An 18586-nucleotide genomic window follows, 5' to 3' on the forward strand; every position below is an offset into this window, starting at 1 on the left:
TCTTGTGTCTTTGATCTCCATCTCCAAAGCATCGTCATGATCTCCATCGTCACCGGCATGACACCATGATCTCCATCATCTTGATCTATATCAATGTGTTGTCACATGGTCGTCTCGCCAACAATTGCTCTTGCAACTATTGCTATCGCATAGCGATAAAGTAAAGCAATTATTTAGCGCTTGCATCTTATGCAATAGAGAGACAACCATAAGGCTTTTGCCAGTTGCCGATAAGTTCAACAAAACATGATCATGTTATACAACAACTTATATCTCATCACGTCTTGACCATATCACATCACAACATGCCCTGCAAAAACAAGTTAGACGTCCTCTACTTTGTTGTTGCAAGTTTTACGTGGCTGCTACGGGCTTAGCAAGAACCGTTCTTACCTACGCATCAAAACCACAACGATAGTTTGTCAAGTTGGTGTTGTTTTAACCTTCGCAAGGACCGGGCTTAGCCACACTTGGTTCAACTAAAGTTGGAGAAACTGACACCCGCCAGCCACCTGTGTGCAAAGCACGTCGATAGAACCAGTCTCGCGTAAGCGTACGCGTAATGTCGGTCCGGGCCGCTTCATCCAACAATACCGCCAAAACAAAGTATGACATGCTGGTAAGCAGTATGACTTATATCGCCCACAACTCACTTGTGTTCTACTCGTGCATATAACATCAACACATAAAACCTAGGCTCGGATGCCACTATTGGGGAACGTAGTAATTTCAAAAATTTCCAACACACACGCAAGATCATGGTGATGCATAGCAACGAGAGGGGAGAGTGTAGTCCACGTACCCTCGTAGACCGAAAGCGGAAGTGAGGGAGTTCTGGATTAGGGGGTGTTCGGGTAGCCGGACTATACCTTCAGCCGGACTCCTGGACTATGAAGATACAAGATTGAAGACTTCGTCCCGTGTCCGGATGGGACTTTCCTTGGCGTGGAAGGCAAGCTTGGCGATGCGGATATTCAAGATCTCCTACCATTGTAACCGACTCTATGTAACCCTAACCCTATCCGGTGTCTATATAAACCGGAGGGTTGTAGTCCGTAGGCAATCAACTCCATATACAACAATCATACCATAGGCTAGCTTCTAGGGTTTAGCCTCCTTGATCTTGTGGTAGATCTACTCTTGTACTACCCATATCATCAATATTAATCAAGCAGGACATAGGGTTTTACCTCCATCAAGTGGGCCCGAACCTGGGTAAAACATCGTGTTCCCCGCCTCCTGTTACCATCCGGCCTAGACGCACAGTTCGGGACCCACTACCCGAGATCCGCCGGTTTTGACACCGACATTGGTGCTTTCATTGAGAGTTCCTCTATGTCGTTGCCTTTAAGCCCGATGGCTCCTTTGATCATCAACAACGATGCGGTCCAGGGTGAGACTTTTCCCCCCGGACAGATCTTCGTCTTCAATGGCTTCGCTCTGCAGGCCAATTCACTCGGCCACCTGGAGCAGATCGAAAGCTATGCCCCTGGCCATCAAGTCAGGTTTGGAAGCTTAAACTACACGGTTGACATCCGCGGAGACTTGATCTTCGACAGGCTCGAGCCACGGTCAAGCGCGCCGCACTATCTCGAGGGGCATGATCTAGCTCTGCCCCCGGACAATGTCCTGGAGGCCGCACACGCATCGGTTCCGACCCCTAACTCGGAGCCTATTGCGCCAATCGAGGATGAGCGGTTGGACGTCACCTCGGGGGCTGCGATCCCGAAAGCGATCGAGCCGAACGCTAGCCCCACACTCTGCACGACCCGTGACTCCAAGGATCCGGACTCCTCCCCGGACTCCGAACCCCCCACGCCCCTGATTGGGCGCCGATAATGGAGTTCACCGCCGCAGACATCTTTCAGCATTCGCCTTTTGGTGACATCTTGAATTCTCTTAAGTCTCTCTCTTTATCAGGAGAGCCCTGGCCGGACTACGGGCAGCGAGGTTGGGATACGGACGATGAGGAAATTCAAAACCCACCCACCACCCACTTTGTAGCCACTGTCGACGATCTAACCGACATGCTTGACTTCAGCTCCGAAGACATCGACGGCATGGACGACGATGTAGGAGACGAACAGGAACCAGCATCTATAGGGTGCTGGAAGGCCACCTCGTCATATGACATATATATGGTGGATACTCCAAAAGATGGAGATGGCGATGGAACAGTGGGGGATGACGCCCCCAAGAAACAGCCAAAGCGCCAGCGTCAGTGGCGCCGCTCTAAATCCCGCCAAAGCAAAAACGGTGATTCCGGCACGGGAGATAATACTACCCCGGATAGCGCCAAAGAACACCCACCTCAGCAAGATTCGGCACAGGAACATGGAGAAGCCAGCCCTCACGAGAGAGCGGCAGACCGAGAGGTCGAGGATGATAACTATACGCCTCCCTCCGAAGACGAGGCAAGCCTCGATGACGACGAATTCTTCATACCATCAGACCCTGCCGAACAAGAGCGTTTTAAACGCCGGCTTTTAGCCATGGCAAGCAGCCTCAAGAAAAAGCAGCAACAGCTTAGAGCTGCCCAAGATTTGCTAGCTGACAGATGGACTAAAATCCTTGCGGCCGAAGAGTATGAACTCGAACGCCCCTCCAAGAGCTACCCGAAGCGCAGGCCGCTACCCCAATCAGAGGAGGAAGCACATACATCACCAGCGCATGACATGGCAGACCGGCCACCTCGCGGCCGCGACAGAGAGGCCTCTCGGCCCTCCACCCAAGCCATGCCCCGACGCCGCTCAACTAAGGCACGGGAAAATGCGCCCGACCTGCGAGACATACTGGAGGATAAGGCAAGACAAACAAGATCGATCTACGGATCGCGCAGGCGCCCTACGGCATGTGACAATGATCTTCACTCCGGATACAACAAATCCGGCCGGGCCGAACACAACAGATATAGCTCTTCTGAGCTGCGTCGTGATATAGCCGAGTACAGAGGCGCCGCACACCCGCTATGCTTCACGAATGAAGTAATGGATCATAAAATCCCAGAGGGTTTCAAACCCGTAAACATCGAATCATACGATGGCACAACAGATCCGGCGGTATGGATCGAGGATTATCTCCTTCACATCCACATGGCACGCGGCGATGATCTACACGCCAACTTAAAGGACCAGCCCGACATTGGCTTAACAACTTGCCAGCAGACTCAATCGGTTCTTGGGAGGACCTGGAAGCCGCATTCCTCGACAACTTCCAGGGCACTTACGTGCGACCACCGGATGCCGATGACTTAAGCCACATAATTCAGCAGCCAGAGGAATCGGCCAGACAATTCTAGACATGGTTCCTAACAAAGAAAAACCAGATAGTCGACTGTCCGGACGCAGAGGCCCTAGCAGCCTTCAAGCATAACATCCACGACGAGTGGCTTGCCCGGCACCTGGGACAGGAAAAGCCGAAATCCATGGCAGCCCTCACGACACTCATGACCCGCTTTTGCATGGGAGAAGACAGCTGGCTAGCTCGCAGTAACAACTTATCAAAGAACCCTGGTAATTCGGATACCAAGGACAAAAGTGGCAGGACACGTCGAAATAAGCAAAAACGCCGCGTTAGCAGCGACAGCAATGAAGACACGGAAGGCAATGCCGGATTCAAAGGCTATAAATCCGGTCAGCGGAAAAAGCCATTCAAAAAGAATACTCAGGGCCCGTCCAGTTTGGACCAAATACTCGATCGCTTGTGCCAGATACATGGCACCCCCGAAAGGCCAGCCAATCACACTAACAGGGATTGTTGGGTGTTCAAGCAGGCAGGCAAGTTAAGGGCCGAAAACAGAGACAAGGGGCTGCACAGCGACGACGAGGAGCCCAAGCCGCCGAACAACAGTGGACAGAAGGGCTTTCCCCCACAAGTGCGGACGGTGAACATGATATACGCAACCCACATTCCCAAGCGGGAGCAGAAGCGTGCGCTACGGGACGTATACGCGATGCAGCCAGTCGCCCCAAAGTTCAACCCATGGTCTTCCTGCCCGATCACTTTTGATCGAAGGGACCATCCCACTAGCATCCGTCATGGCGGCTTCGCCGCATTGGTTCTCGACCCAATCATCGACGGATTTCATCTCACAAGAGTCCTCATGGACGGCGGCAGTAGCCTGAACCTGCTTTATCAGGATACAGTGCGGAAAATGGGCATAGATCCCTCAAGGATTAAGCCCACAAGAATGACCTTTAAAGGCGTTATACCAGGTGTAGAAGCCAACTGTACAGGCTCAGTAACACTTGACATGGTCTTCGGATCCCCGGACAATTTCCAAAGCGAAGAGTTAATCTTCGATATAGTCCCGTTTCACAGTGGCTATCACGCCCTGCTCGGACGAACCGCATTCGCAAAGTTCAATGCGGTGCCGCACTACGCATATCTCAAGCTCAAGATGCCAGGCCCTCGAGGAGTAATTACGGTCAACGGAAACACCGAACGCTCCCTCCGTACGGAGGAGCATACGGCGGCTCTCGCAGCGGAGGTACAAAGTAGCCTTCTCAGGCAATTCTTTAGTCCGGCCATTAAAAAGCCAGACACTGCCAAGCGCGCCCGGAGTAACCCACAGCAGGACCGCCTGGCACACTCTGAGCAAGCATAGCAATGCGGCCCCAACCCCAGCTTTCGCGACATAGCGAAACCAGTACCTCGCGTACATAACTACGCCCTTGAAATACCATGGGCACAAGGGAAGGGGCACAAGAACGGCACGCCCAAAATACGGCTTAAAACGTACTAGGGGCTGCCGGATTCTTTTTTTTCTTACTTTCAGGACTCCATACTTCGGACGACCTGTTCGGCAATTCGACTGCCGCACAAACGATGCAAGATCCAGGGAGGCAGACAAGCCATGCCGCATTATGGAACTCCTAGGTGGTCTCTGTTACGAGCGGTATACCTGTTTTAAATACAATTCTGCGGCCTGCCCCTGGTCAGGACATACTGAATAGTCCAATATCTTTTGCTTACCGCACTATTTGTATCGTTCGGCTTTGATAAATAGCCTCTCTATAAACAATGCTTAGCTTCTTGTGTATTTTTTGCATTATCTTCTTTTCACATTTATGTTTATTAAATGACATGATTGCACCCGTACACCATGGTACGGCAAACACGCCAGGGGCTTCAGTACCCCTCATAATGGTGTGAGAAGTCCGTACACTTTTACAAGTGCGGCACCCCGAACTTATAGCACTATATGCATCGGCTCCGAATCATGATTTGGGTCAATAGTTGGGTTTGCCCGGCTCCTATGTTTTGGTGCCTTACGTTCCGCTTTATCGGGTAAGGTAGCACTAGGAGAACCACTGCGATTGTGCCCCGGTTCAGCTGGGTTAAGCACCTCAGTGGAGAAAGCTAAAACTGGCTTTCATGATGTGGCGAGAGACCGGTCGCTGTTCGAGAGGTTTTTCGAGTCCCTAAAGGCTTATGCCGCTTCGAGCGAGGAGCTGGCTTTGTCCGACCAAGGCGTGGATAGCGCCCCGAACTCGGTCTTCCGAACTAGGGGCTTCGCCGAAATTTAAAATTATAGACTTCTATGGCTAAGTGAGAGTGTTCAAGCATTATAGTCCGATTGCCTGCTTCGTTGTGCTGAGCGCCTCCCTCGAAGGACCCAACTATGGGAAAAAGAGCGCTCAGGTTTATCCCGAACACCCCAGCACTAGTGGCACGGGGGCAGAAGCCGACGACTGGCCATCTCTCAATTTTTGATAAACGGCCGCACAGAAAGTAATATTTTAAATTCAATAAGCATTGCTTAGCGCATATGAACAAGTTTTCAGCGCACGGGATAAACACGAGCGAGTTCATTCAAATATCACATCCTTGGTACATTCATCCGCCACAAGGCGGGCACCTGCAAGAACATCCTTGTAGTAGTTCTCGGGCTTGCGATGCTCCTTCCCCGGCGGCGGCCCGTCCTTCACAAGCTTCTCACCGTCCAGCTTACCCCAGTGCACCTTTGCACGGGCAAGGGCCCGACGGGCACCTTCAATGCAGACGGAGCGCTTGATGACCTCAAGCCTCGGACAGGCCTCCACCAGCCGCCGCACCAGCCCGAAATAGCTCCCAGGCAGGGCCTCTACGGGCCACAGCCGAACTATGAAGCCCTTCATGGCCTGCTCGGCCGCCTTGTGGAGCTCGATCAGCTGTTTCAGCTGGTCGCTCAAGGGCACAGGGTGTCCGGCCTCAGAATACCGAGACCAGAACACCTTCTCCGTCAAGCTACCCTCTTCAGCTCGGTAGAATGCGGCGGCGGCGGATACGCTGCGGGGAAGATCTGCGAATGCCCCTGGAGATCTCCGGATTTGGGTAAGTAACAGGTAGTTCACTTTTATATTTCTGCTTTGCATAAAGAATGCCTTACCCGCTGCTATCTTCCTCATCTCCTCCAACTCTTGGAGGGCCTTTTGGGCTTCGGCCTTGGCAGACTTGGCAGCCTCTAGGGCCGTTGCAAGCTCGGATGCTTGCACCTTCGACTCCAGCTCCAAACTCTCATGTTTTTTCATGAGAGCCTGAAGCTCTTGCTGCACCTCGCCGACCTGAGCCCCAAGTCTGTCTCGCTTGGTGCGCTCCGCGGCTGTTTTCTTTTCGGCCTCAGACAGCGCCTGCTTAAGGGTCGCCACCTCAGTCATGGCCCCTACAATAAGCAGTACAATCCTGTTACTCTTTTTTCAATCAAGCCTTTTTATAGGCACTTTTTCTGTAAGGTATTTCTTACCTTCTTCCTCCTCGAGCCGCCGCTTGGCAAGGCCGAGCTCTTGCTCGGTCCGCTCGAGGTCCTGCTTCAGGACACCCACCTCCGCAGTCAGTGCGGCGGTGGATAGCAGCGAAGCCTGCATACGCATATTGACTCTTTTTTTAGACTCCTGCGAAATTTAATAGATCCTCTATTCAGCTTTTCTTTCCGAACGCCAAACAGAGCATCAGGGGCTACTGTATATGCGGTAATATTTTTACATATTTTTACTTACCTTGAAGCCTGTTAGAAGGCTAGCGCAAGCTTCAGTCAGTCCGCTCTTGGCGGACTGAACCTTTTGGATCATCGTACTCATAATAGTACGGTGCCCCTCGTCGATGGAGGCGTCGTCAAGCACCTCCAGCAGATTGTCCGGCACCTCCAGTTGGACAGAGGCCGCCAGCTCAGAAGGCTTGCTCCTCTTGGAAGGAGTTCGCCTACCGCGGTCCGGATCTGTGGAAGATTCCGGCGCGGTGTCTGGCACAAAGCCGGACTGAGAGCCCTGGGGAGCCTTATCCCCTTCACTCCTGGAGTCCGGGAGGTTGCCTTGCGGCTCCTCCGGGACCACCTCCTCCTGTCCCAGAGCTTGTCGCGACGCCACTTCGGCGTCGTCTGCAGTGCGGGGGGAGACAGCGGGCGGAACTGAGTTCACGTCCGATGAGTCCAGGGAGCCGCCCGACGATTCGTCGAATTCGGCCCGGGGCGGACTGCATAATTACATTCGACATTAGGGAAAGCTGTGCAACAAAGGAACATCATGAGTTACTCTGATATCCGAACTTACGATTTCGCCGGACGCTTGGCCCTGTTTGGTCACTCCTCTTTTCCCTCTTCGGCGTTGGGGGCGTAGTCCGGCGGAGGGGTCTTCCTTTTCCTAGACCCCTCGGCCTCCCCCGTTGGGGCGGCCATCCTCTTCTCTCCTCCCTCTGCTGGGGGGAGAGTTTTCTTCTTCCTCCTCGTTTTCGCGGGAGGAGGGCGTCTTGACGAGTCCGACACCACCACGTTGCGGGCACTCTTTCGAGTCCCCGTGGTCTTCTTCTTCTTAGCCTTCTTCTCCGGCACCACATAAGGCACCGGAACCAGCAGCTTCGCTAATAGAGCTGGGGCTGGGTCTTCGGGCAGCGGAGCCGGACAGTTAATCGGTCCGGATATCGCCCGCCAAGCCTGTCAAAGGTAAGGGAGTTTAGATCCCGCATAGAGTCAAACTATGAAAAAAGCTTAACATCCTGTAAAAGGTGTAGATGGCATACCTCGCTAGCGTGACGCTGCGAGCTGTATCCGCGGTCCTCGGAAGCGGATGCGGGAGCCTCGGCGCCCTTGAATAGTATCTTCCAGGCATCTTCGTACGTCGTGTCGAAGATCCTGCTGAGGGTTTGATGCTGCGCCGGGTCGAACTCCCACAGATTAAAATCCCGTTGTTGGCATGGGAGGATCCGGCGGACGAGCATAACCTGGATTACATTAACAAGTTGGACTGGCTTGTTCACCAGGGACTAGATGCATGTTTGCAATCCGGTCACCTCTTTTTCGTCACCCCACGACAGGCCCGTCTCTTTCCAGGACATAAGCCGCGTGGGGGGTCCGGATCGGAACTCGGGGGTTGCGGTCCATTTTGGATCGTGCGGCTCGGTGATATAAAACCACCTGGATTGCCATCCCTTTAGGGTCTCCACGAAAGAGCCCTCGAACCATCGGACGTTGGCCATCTTGCCCGCCATGGTGCCTCCGCACTCCGCCTGGCTGCCGCGCACCACCTTGGGCTTGACGTTGAAGGTCTTGAGCCAGAGGCCGAAATGGGGGCGGACGCGGAGAAAAGCCTCGCACACGATGATAAACGCCGAGATGTTGAGGATGAAGTTCGGAGCCAGATCGTGGAAATCCAGGCCGTAGTAGAACATGAGCCCCCGGACAAATTGGTGGAGTGGAAAACCGAGTCCGCGAAGGAAGTGGGGGAGAAATACTACCCTCTCATGGGGCCTTGGGGTGGGGAGAAGCTGCCCCTCTTCGGGAAGCCGGTGCGCGATGTCCTTGGACAGGTATCCGGCCTTCCTTAGCTTCTTGACTTTACCCTCCGTGGCGGAGGAGACCATCCACTTGCCTCCCACTCCGGACATTGCTGGAGAAGGTTGAGGTGGGAAGTGCGGGCTTGGGCGTTGGAGCTCGGGTGCGCAAGAGATGGATAGGCAAAGGAGGAAGAAGGCGTAGGTAAAAAGGTGGATCCTTGTCCCCTTATATGGGCGGATGCGGTTGTGCGTCCCCACCTGCCTAGTAAAACTCGCTTGCCTCCCAAGCGCCGTGATAAGTGGCGCGGTTGGGTTACCCACGTCCGTATTGATGAGAATCCTGCAAAAGGGGGGTACACGATCTCTGCTTTGACAAGACGTGCCAAGGAAACCGCCTCGCAAAACACGCGGAGGTGGAAAAGTGAAAACGATTCGAGTGAAGGACTTGGCTGTAGTGTGATGACGCACTGCGGAATACGTCAGCAGATTTGATTTGTGTTAATATTATTCTCTCTATGGCAATATGTGGAAGCTTATTTTGCAGAGCCGGACACTACTCTTGGTGTTTACAATCTTCTATGAAGTACTTGGAGGAGGAACCCGCCTTGCAATGCCGAAGACAATTTGCGCGCCGGACTCGTCGTCATTGAAGCCTGGTTCAGGGGCTACTGAGGGAGTCCTGGATTAGGGGGTGTTCGGGTAGCCGGACTATACCTTCAACCGGACTCCTGGACTATGAAGATACAAGATTGAAGACTTCGTCCCGTGTCCGGATGGGACTTTCCTTGGCGTGGAAGGCAAGCTTGGCGATGCAGATATTCAAGATCTCCTACCATTATAACCGACTCTATGTAACCCTAACCCTATCCGGTGTCTATATAAACCGGAGGGTTGTAGTCCGTAGGCAATAAACTCCATATACAACAATCATACCATAGGCTAGCTTCTAGGGTTTAGCCTCCTTGATCTCGTGGTAGATCTACTCTTGTACTACCCATATCATCAATACTAATCAAGCAGGACGTAGGGTTTTACCTCCATCAAGAGGGCCCGAACCTGGGTAAAACATTGTGTTCCCTGCCTCCTGTTACCATCCGGCCTAGACGCACAGTTCGGGACCCACTACCCGAGATCCGCCGGTTTTGACACCGACAGGAAGTGTTATAACAACGCGGTTGATGTAGTCGTACGTCTTCACAGCCCGACCGATCAAGCACCGAAACTACGGCACCTCCGAGTTCTAGCACACGTTCAGCTCGATGACGATCCCTGGACTCCGATCCAGCAAAGTGTCAGGGAAGAGTTCCGTCAGCACGACGGTGTGGTGACGATCTTGATGTTCTACCGTCGCAGGGCTTCGCCTAAGCACCACTACAATATTATCGAGGATTATGGTGGAGGGGGGCACCGCACACGGCTAAGAGATCTCAAGGATCAATTGTTGTGTCTATGGGGTGCCCCCCTGCCCCCGTATATAAAGGAGCAAGGGGGGAGGCGGCCGGCCTAGGAGCAGGGCGCGCCAAGGGGGAAGTCCTACTCCTACCGGGAGTAGGACTCCTCCTTCCCTTGTTGGAGCAGGAGAGAAGGAAAGAGGGGGAGAGGAACAAGGAAAAGGGGGTTGCACCCCTTGTCCAATTCGGACCAGAGGGGGGGGGCGTCCGCCTCCTTCCTTTTGGCCTCTCTCCTCTATTCCCATATGGCCCAATAAGGCCCATATACTCCCCGGCGAATTCCCGTAACTCTCCGGTACTCCAAAAAATACCCGAATCACTCGGAACCTTTCCGATGTCCGAATATAGTCGTCCAATATATCGATCTTTACGTCTCGACCATTTCGAGACTCCTCGTCATGTCCCCGATCTCATCTGGGACTCCCAACTCCTTCGGTACATCAAAACTCATAAACTCATAATATAACTGTCATCGAAACCTTAAGCATGTGAACCCTATGGGTTCGAGAACAATGTAGACATGACCGAGATACGTCTCCGGTCAATAACCAATAGCGGAACCTGGATGCTCGAGATACGTTGTTCCCTTTGTCATCGGTATGTTAATTGCCCGATATTCGATCGTCGGTATCTCAATACCTAGTTTAATCTCGTTACCGGCAAGTCTCTTTACTCGTTCCGTAATACATCATCTTGCAACTAACTCATTAGTTGCATTGCTTGCAAGGCTTAAGTGATGTGCATTACCGAGAGGGCCCAGAGATACCTCTCCGACAATCGGAGTGACAAATCCTAATCTCGAAATACGCCAACCCAACATGTACCTTCGGAGACACCTGTAGAGCTACTTTATAATCACCCAGTTACGTTGTGACGTTTGGTAGCACACAAAGTGTTTCTCCGGTAAACGGGAGTTGCATAATCTCATAGTCATAGGAACATGTATAAGTCATGAAGAAAGCAATAGCAACATACTAAACGATCAAGTGCTAAGCTAACGGAATGGGTCAAGTCAATCACATCATTCTCCTAATGATGTGATCCCGTTAATCAAATGACAACTCATGTCTATTGCTAGGAAACATAATCATCTTTGATTAACAAGCTAGTCAAGTAGAGGCATACTAGTGACACTCTGTTTGTCTATGTATTCACACATGTATTATGTTTCCGGTTAATACAATTCTAGCAAGAATAATAAACATTTATCATGAAATAAGGAAATAAATAATAACTTTACTATTGCCTCTAGGGCATATTTCCTTCAGATCCGTCACCGACGGTGATGCGGTTGGAAGTGTGGACAGGATGGGCGGTGTGGAGGTTACCGGGGTACGCCGCCATGTCAGCGGTGGCGCCGTTGTCCATGTACCAGTCGCCGCCGCCGGTGTAGTTGGACGGGGAAGGAGTGTTGTGAAGAGCCGCCAGAAGGGTCGGGTCCCACGGTGCCGGCGGGAGAGGCAGCGCGGCCGTCAGGGGCAGCAGCGGCTGCGGCACACCTGGTTGCGGCTGCTGGCCGTTGGGCGCCGCGTAGGGCGGCGACACGGCGTAGAACACCTGGTGTGGCTGTGGCCGGGCGCCGAGAAGTCCCGGGGCAAGGGCCCGAGGAACCGGCATGGAGTAGGCGTGCACAACACCGGTCCATGGGTTCTGGCCGGCGTACCACGGGGCCGACTGATAAGCCTGCTGCGGTGGGCGGGGTGCTCCTCCCTGGGTGTCGGCGCCCCCCTGCTTGCGGCCACCACGACGGCCGCCGCGATGACCCCCCCATTGGCCGCCGGCTGGGGTGGCGGGAAGGGGGCGGCCGGGGCGGGCGGGAAACCTGGCGGGAAGGCGGGCACCGCCGGCTGTGGCGGCGTCGGGCGCGGTGGTGGCGGGACAGGACCCCCGCGGGTGCCGGCGACGAGGGCGGTGTAGGTCGCGCGAGTCCGCGGCACCCGCATCCGGCGCTCCTCCAACTTGTGGTACGCGACCACCTTAGCGAAGGTGGGCTCCGGGATGAGGGTGAGGTTGGAGGCGGCGTTCCCGAAGTCCTCGTTGAGGCCGCCGGAGAGGGTGCTGATGAGGAGCTCGTCGCCGATCTTTTCCCCGAGATCACGGAGCTCATCGGCGAGCTTCTTGAGGCGCATGCAAAAATCATCGATGGATGAGTCAAGTTGCTGGCACCCGTAAAACTCACCGTAGAGCAGGACCTTGCGCTGCAGCCGGTTGTCGGTGAAGAGGCCGTTGAGCTTGGTCCAGACCGCACGGGCGTCGTCCTCGTCGTCCACCACAGTGTGGAAGAGGTCGCTGGAGATGGTGAGGTAGAACCAGCGGATGATGGTGGCGTCGAGGATCATCCACTCCTCGTCGTTGATCATGAGCGTCGAGTCCACGGTGCCATCCACGTGGCCGTGCAGGAGGTACTCACGGAACACAAGCGAAAAGTACCGCTTCCAGGCGGAGTAGGACGCGGTGGTGTGATCAAGCTTGACCGGAACACGCTCATGGATGTTGAGGTCGCGGACGAGAGTGATATCGGGACCGGCGAACGGGTTGGAGACGATGGACGAGGAGGAGCTCATGGCTAGGGTTCGGCGCGGGTGGAAGGAGACGGGGTGCGGGTGCGGCGCGGGTGGGAGGGGAGGGGGAGGTTAGCGGCGCGGGTGGGAGGGGAGGGGAGGGTTGCGGCGCGGGTGAGGGTGGCGGAAGCGGGAGCCCGCGGCGGCGGCGGCCTTGGAGAGGCGGCGGCGGCGAGCGAGGTGGTGGGAGAGGCGGTGGTGACCAGCGGCGGCGGCGGCGACCGGAAGGAGGGTGGCGGCGGCGGCGGCGGCTGGTGACAGCGGCGGGGAGGAGCGGCGGCGGCGGCGGCGCGGAGGCGCGGCGGTGGCGGCGGCTAGGGTTAGGATCGTGCTGCGATAGATACCATGTAGAAGGACAAGATATGGGCTGTGCAATCTCGATGTATTGATCGGTGCACCAGGCACGTATATATAAGTACAGAGGTGAGCCACAACCTCAACTATACAAAGGAAACAGGAGGTGGGCCCTACACACAAATATACACGTACACAATATACTCAACAGCCATCGAGCGAAGGTCGGCGATGAAGGCTGAGATGGCGTCGCGGTCCTGGGGGCGGCTAAGCGGCCGCCAAAGCTGCAAGAAATCAAACAGTTTGAAGATAGCGTCAGTAGCTCGTTGAAGAGGAGCGCGCTGGATTACAAGCTTATTGCGGATCGTCCAGAGGGTCCATGAGAGGACACCGATCTCAAGCCACCTAATGTGGCGAGAAGACAAGGGGGAGGACTGGAGCTCGTCAAATAAGTCAGGGAAGTTGGTGTGACACCAATTTCCGTCCACCACGTCATGGAAGCAACTCCATATGAATCGGGCGGAGACGCAGGAAAAGAAGATGTGATTCGAGTCCTCGGAAACGCCTTAAAGAGGGCAGAGGCCGGAACCCGGGCCATTGCGCTTGCGGATCTCAACGCTAGACGGGAGTCGACCGCGAATCCACTGTCACATGAAGATCCGGATTTTCAGTGGCAGACGGATGGAACACACCGTCACAAGGGGCAAGGGGCGGAGGAGGGAGCGATGGCCTGGTGGTCTGACGAGGACGTAGGGGCTGTTTGGATTGAACCCAAACCAGCCCCGCCAAAACGATGGCCTGCCAAATTTTTGGCGAAGGAAATCGCCGCCAAGAACTCATCCATGTACTAGTACAGAATCACAACGGCTGGCCAAAAAATTGACAGCCATTGGGAGATTCGGCTGCAATCCAAACGGCTGCCCATCTTATGGTCAACGACCAAAATTTTAAAAAGGCAGCCTTTGACAGCCATCTAAACAGGCCTGTAGCGCCGCGGTCGCCCCACGCATGCACGCCCTGGCGATCCGGTCTCCTCCAAACGTGAGCCGCCTGCTCGTCCGCATTACCTGGACGCCAGGTCGCTTCCGCTGCGCCCGCTACGTCCATCCTTCGTCCACATACAATCACAGGCCTAGCCACAACCAGCTTACGCGGCAACGCACCGGCCCTTGGACTCGGCATAGACATGGACACACACACATGCTGACGCCGGTCGCCGCCATGGGGCGTGGCTTATTCTAACAAACTATGAGCTTCCTGCTAGGCAAATCGATGCTCTCTATTGCACAACAATTGAAATTAAAGACTCCCAATTAATAAACAAATCTGATGTTCGAAATACACAATTCCGGATCCAAATAAAAACCAGCCCTTCTTATTTAGGTCTTGTATGTACTGCACAAATCAAAAACAAATCTTTGCACTAAACGAAGCCATTCTAGTATGGAAATCAAGGCTTCAAAAACGGAATCCCACAAATAGAGCTTCCTGCTACGCACATGAAAGCTTTATCGAAAAAGGGTTTTCCTCCGCTTTATATTCCAAAGCAAACCACCATTGTACACATCGCAATGCTGGGGCGAGCAGCACATCAAGCCCAAAGAAAAGCAAGAAGAAATAAATGCCAACAGCGGCAGCTCGACAAAACGCGGAAGACCCGCGACCGCTGCGCCCTCCGGAAACGAACCACCACAGCCCGAGGCTCCGTTCTACCGTGAACTAAGCAGCACCTCCGAGAAGGGATGCGACGCCGATGTCTCTGCTGCCCGGACAAGTCCTAGGGTTTCCCCCAGTACGCGGAGGGAGGTGGGGGATACCTACTCCCGACACCCTCCAAGAAGGGATACTGGCACCCGTCGGTGTCACCGCATCGGAGCCGGACGAGCCGGCAAGGATTTCTCCCGCACGCCAAACCCCACCGGCCAACCGGAGCCGACAAGCCAAACCACCGCCCAACACCATGCGCCATCACGGTTGCGCCGCCCCAACGCGGTCTCGCTGCGAGCACCACCACGAGGCCAAGAAGACCAGAGAGAATATCCAAGCGACGGGAGCAGCAGCACCAAGGCCGAGCGGGAGGGAATCACCTCCACCGTCGTCGTGCGGGAGGCCCGCGCCTCCGGCATCGTCGCGATAGCCGTCCGGACATGAAAGCGGGGCATACCAGGCCACCCCTGGCCTGGCCAGTCCCAAAACGGGCCCGCTAACCCCCGCCGGCCACGCTGCAACAGGCTAGCGTCGACGCCGCCAGCACCCCGCCGTTCATCGCCGCTCCCCCACCTCCCAGGAGTCACGCCGTAGACCTGTCCCGCCGCCGGCCCGCCTAGGCCCAAATGGGCCCCGGAGGGCCTAGATCTGGGCCGAGCGCCGCCGCCAGGCCGCGCCGCTGCGCCACCCCGCCGCCCGCCCACGCCGCGTCAGGGAACCCCGCCGCTAGCCAGACCGCCGCCGCCTAGGAGCATCCCCCCCCCCCCCGGTGCAGCTCCGCCCCGCGCCGGAGAGCCACCGGGACGGGAAAGTCAGGGGGCCGCCGCCACCAGCGTTCCCGGGGCCAGGCCGGCCGCGGGCGCCAGCGACGGCGGCAGAGAGAAAGGGGAGAGGGGGGGCTGGAGGAAGAGGAGGGTGTCGCGTGTCCGGTCGCCCGCAGGGGCAACGCGGTCGCGAGAGGGGATGAGGGGGGGGATGTAGAGCTAATTCGGACATGAAAGCTTTCAATCACACAAATAAAAAACAAAGCTTCTCAATAAACAAATCTGAGATTCCAAATAAGCAAATCCGCCATGATGTGCTTGAGCTGACACTGCTGCTCAAAACATAAATACAAATAGGGGAAAAAAGTGTGAGCTTTATTTGTACTGCAGTACCAAAAATGGAAGTTTTGCACTAGACTAGTCGGAGCCTCCTACTACTGCGAAAATCATATACTGTATACTACCTCCGTCCTGATTTATTAGTTCCCATCGTATTTTGTGCTGAATTTTGATCTTAAATTTAACTAACACATATTAATGCATGTCACCAAAAATAACATTGCTAGAATCTATGTTGAAATACATTGATTTTTTTCTTAGTGAAATTCATGGTCAAAGTTTAGGACAAAATACAAAAAGGACCAATAAACCAGGACAAAGGTAGTAGCTTACAAACTCGGTGCTTTGTATCAAAAAAAATTGGACCTAAACAAGTCAATATCAAAGCTTTGTAGTAAACAAGTCTCAGCTTGTAATCCTGGAGAACCTAGAATCGTCCCCCATAGTCAGATCTGAGGAGATCCGTACTGGCTTGGACGAAGAGGAAGGGGGGCCCTCACCTTGTACAGCGGCGGCTGCAATGTTAGAGGAAGCAACCGTCGGCAGCACCGAGCAGCTCGCTCCGGCAGCTCCGCGAAGTGTGTGGCCCGTCGGCGATGCGTCTCCTCGCAGTGGAGACTCAGGGTGAAAGAGTAAGAGTGGTCACCCAGCCAAGGGTAGGAGAGGAGGGACGGCAAGGGAAAAAGGAGCTAATCAATGAGCAATAGTCAGTCAATGGATCACATTTAAAGGCGCGTCAGATGGTAGCGGGTATGCACACCTCCTGTACACAGACAACTGATCCACGGCCAATAATATGGCTCTCGCTCGCTTTTTATCCGTTGATAAGATTTCACAAATGGAAATTGCCTGATGAGAAGCTGAAATCTGCCAGTTATTAGGGCATCTTCAAATGTCCATTTTTATGTCCGTACGTGATCCGCGAACATGACGTGGGAGGAACCCATCCAATACTAATCACAAAGTATCTGGTTGGGAGGTGAAAATGTAAGTGGGGACCATATGCATGTGGCGTGTGGTTTAGTGTCTGGTTGGGAGAATAGACAGCAGAGGGGGACCATGCATGTATGGTTGAGAGGAGAGATAGGAGAGGGACCATGCATGTGATTTATCAAGTGCATGTCTGGACTCCAGCAAAACCCCCCACGTTTGTCTCTTGGATACTGAAATCCGTATGTCCGGACTATTAAGTGGACATATATAGGTTTCCATTGAATGGCAGAAATTATCCGGACACTATGGTCTAGACATATAGTGAAGGTTTGAGGTCCGCTTTGAAGATGCCATTATACCCATATAAATTGCAGAGAGCATCAAACCAAATTAAGAGCAGCCACATATGGCAATATTACATCTACACACGAAGAAAATTAATATATGGGGAGCAACACTATATGCACTAAAGACCAGACCCATCCTCCGTCCGTGCGTCGCTCCCATGAGCAGACGATGGAAACCCTAGCGCCCCGCCCCTCACACTTAGGCAGAGCCCGGCTATTGTGTGGTAGCAGCGAAGGTCGCGCTGGTCGGGTGGATGCAAGCAGGCTTGCATCCGGCTAGATAAGGCACGGGTCGTAGTGCATGGTGGGGGTGGCCACTCGTGGTCTCTATTGTGACTCCGGTAGGACGGCGCGCGCCAGCGGGGCGGCGCGGCTCTGCCTAAGTGTGAGTCAGGTGGCAGCTTGTTGATGCCGGGGTCACATGGTGGTTGTTCTGGTCAACGAGGCAAGTACAGTCGCTTCGGTGGCGACTTTTGTTTTTGGCGGCGAGGTGGTGCGTGTGCTGGTGGCTCTTCTCTTCTCTTGGGTCCAGGCTGGCGGCGCGGGCTGCCTGTCAGTAGAGACGGCGGGGACCTGGAGCTCGCTCTCGGGCGGTTCGGAGTTCCTGCTTTAGATAGCGTCTGTGGGAGATGAGGTCCCTCTCCTCGCGGGTGCGGTCGTAGTTGGTGGTGGTCAGGACTCCGCAAATTTGTCTGACAGGTCGGTGCTCAAGAGCACAGACATCGCATCATATGAGTATGCTCGGCGATGACTGTCTGTAGTCACGGGGTTGTATCTACCCGGCCCATCGGGACTGGCGGGAGAGGCGGGTGTGGGTGTTGCACCTCACTCTATGGCTGATGTTGGGTTAGGAGTGAAAACAGACAATCACAGAGGCTTTGCTTTAAAGAACGGAGAGCTTCATCTTTGTTCAGTTACAAACAGCAAGTAATTAGTCGAGTGGTAAGTAGTGTAATTAGAAGGATGAGGTTATGAGTTTGATTCCTTCCGTAAACTCGCTCCTTTTCCAGGATTTTTGGCCTTGTATCGGAGGTCTACCCTTTATTACGTAGGGGTATGACGTAATCTCAGCCAATGATGTGTTTAGAGGGTGTACCGAAGTCGAAGTGTAATCATTTCTTATTATTTTAAGCTAAGATTGATTCAAAATTTATTAGTTTAGTACCTGGAAGCCATTGTGGTCAGCAACAAGTTACTCTCAACTACTGGCTATTATCACTTCACATGCCTTCCCGTGTTATGTGAGCATGGATGATTATTATTTTCATAAATAAGTCCCAAGAGTGGTTGCAGCTGGGTTTAGCACGTACTTCTTATTCAAATCCGTGTCTAGCTGAGCTAATTTGATCCATTCCAACTTACTTAGTGGCAACTGGAATGGTCGCGTTGTCACGTACACTATGTATGTATGTATGTAATTCATGCATGCATGCATGTTCCCGGCT

At 54.0% G+C, this 18586-nt stretch overlaps 1 pseudogene; it reads right to left on the minus strand.

Moving 5' to 3' along the window:
- Positions 1-9586: 9586 nt before the first annotated feature.
- On the minus strand, positions 9587-12851 carry LOC147974246 (uncharacterized; annotated as a pseudogene).
- Positions 12852-18586: the final 5735 nt, after the last annotated feature.

Source organism: Triticum urartu, chromosome 4A (genome assembly GCF_056163025.1).
Source record: "Triticum urartu cultivar PI428250 chromosome 4A, HENAU_Tu73, whole genome shotgun sequence".
Classification (NCBI taxonomy): Eukaryota; Viridiplantae; Streptophyta; class Magnoliopsida; order Poales; family Poaceae; genus Triticum; species Triticum urartu.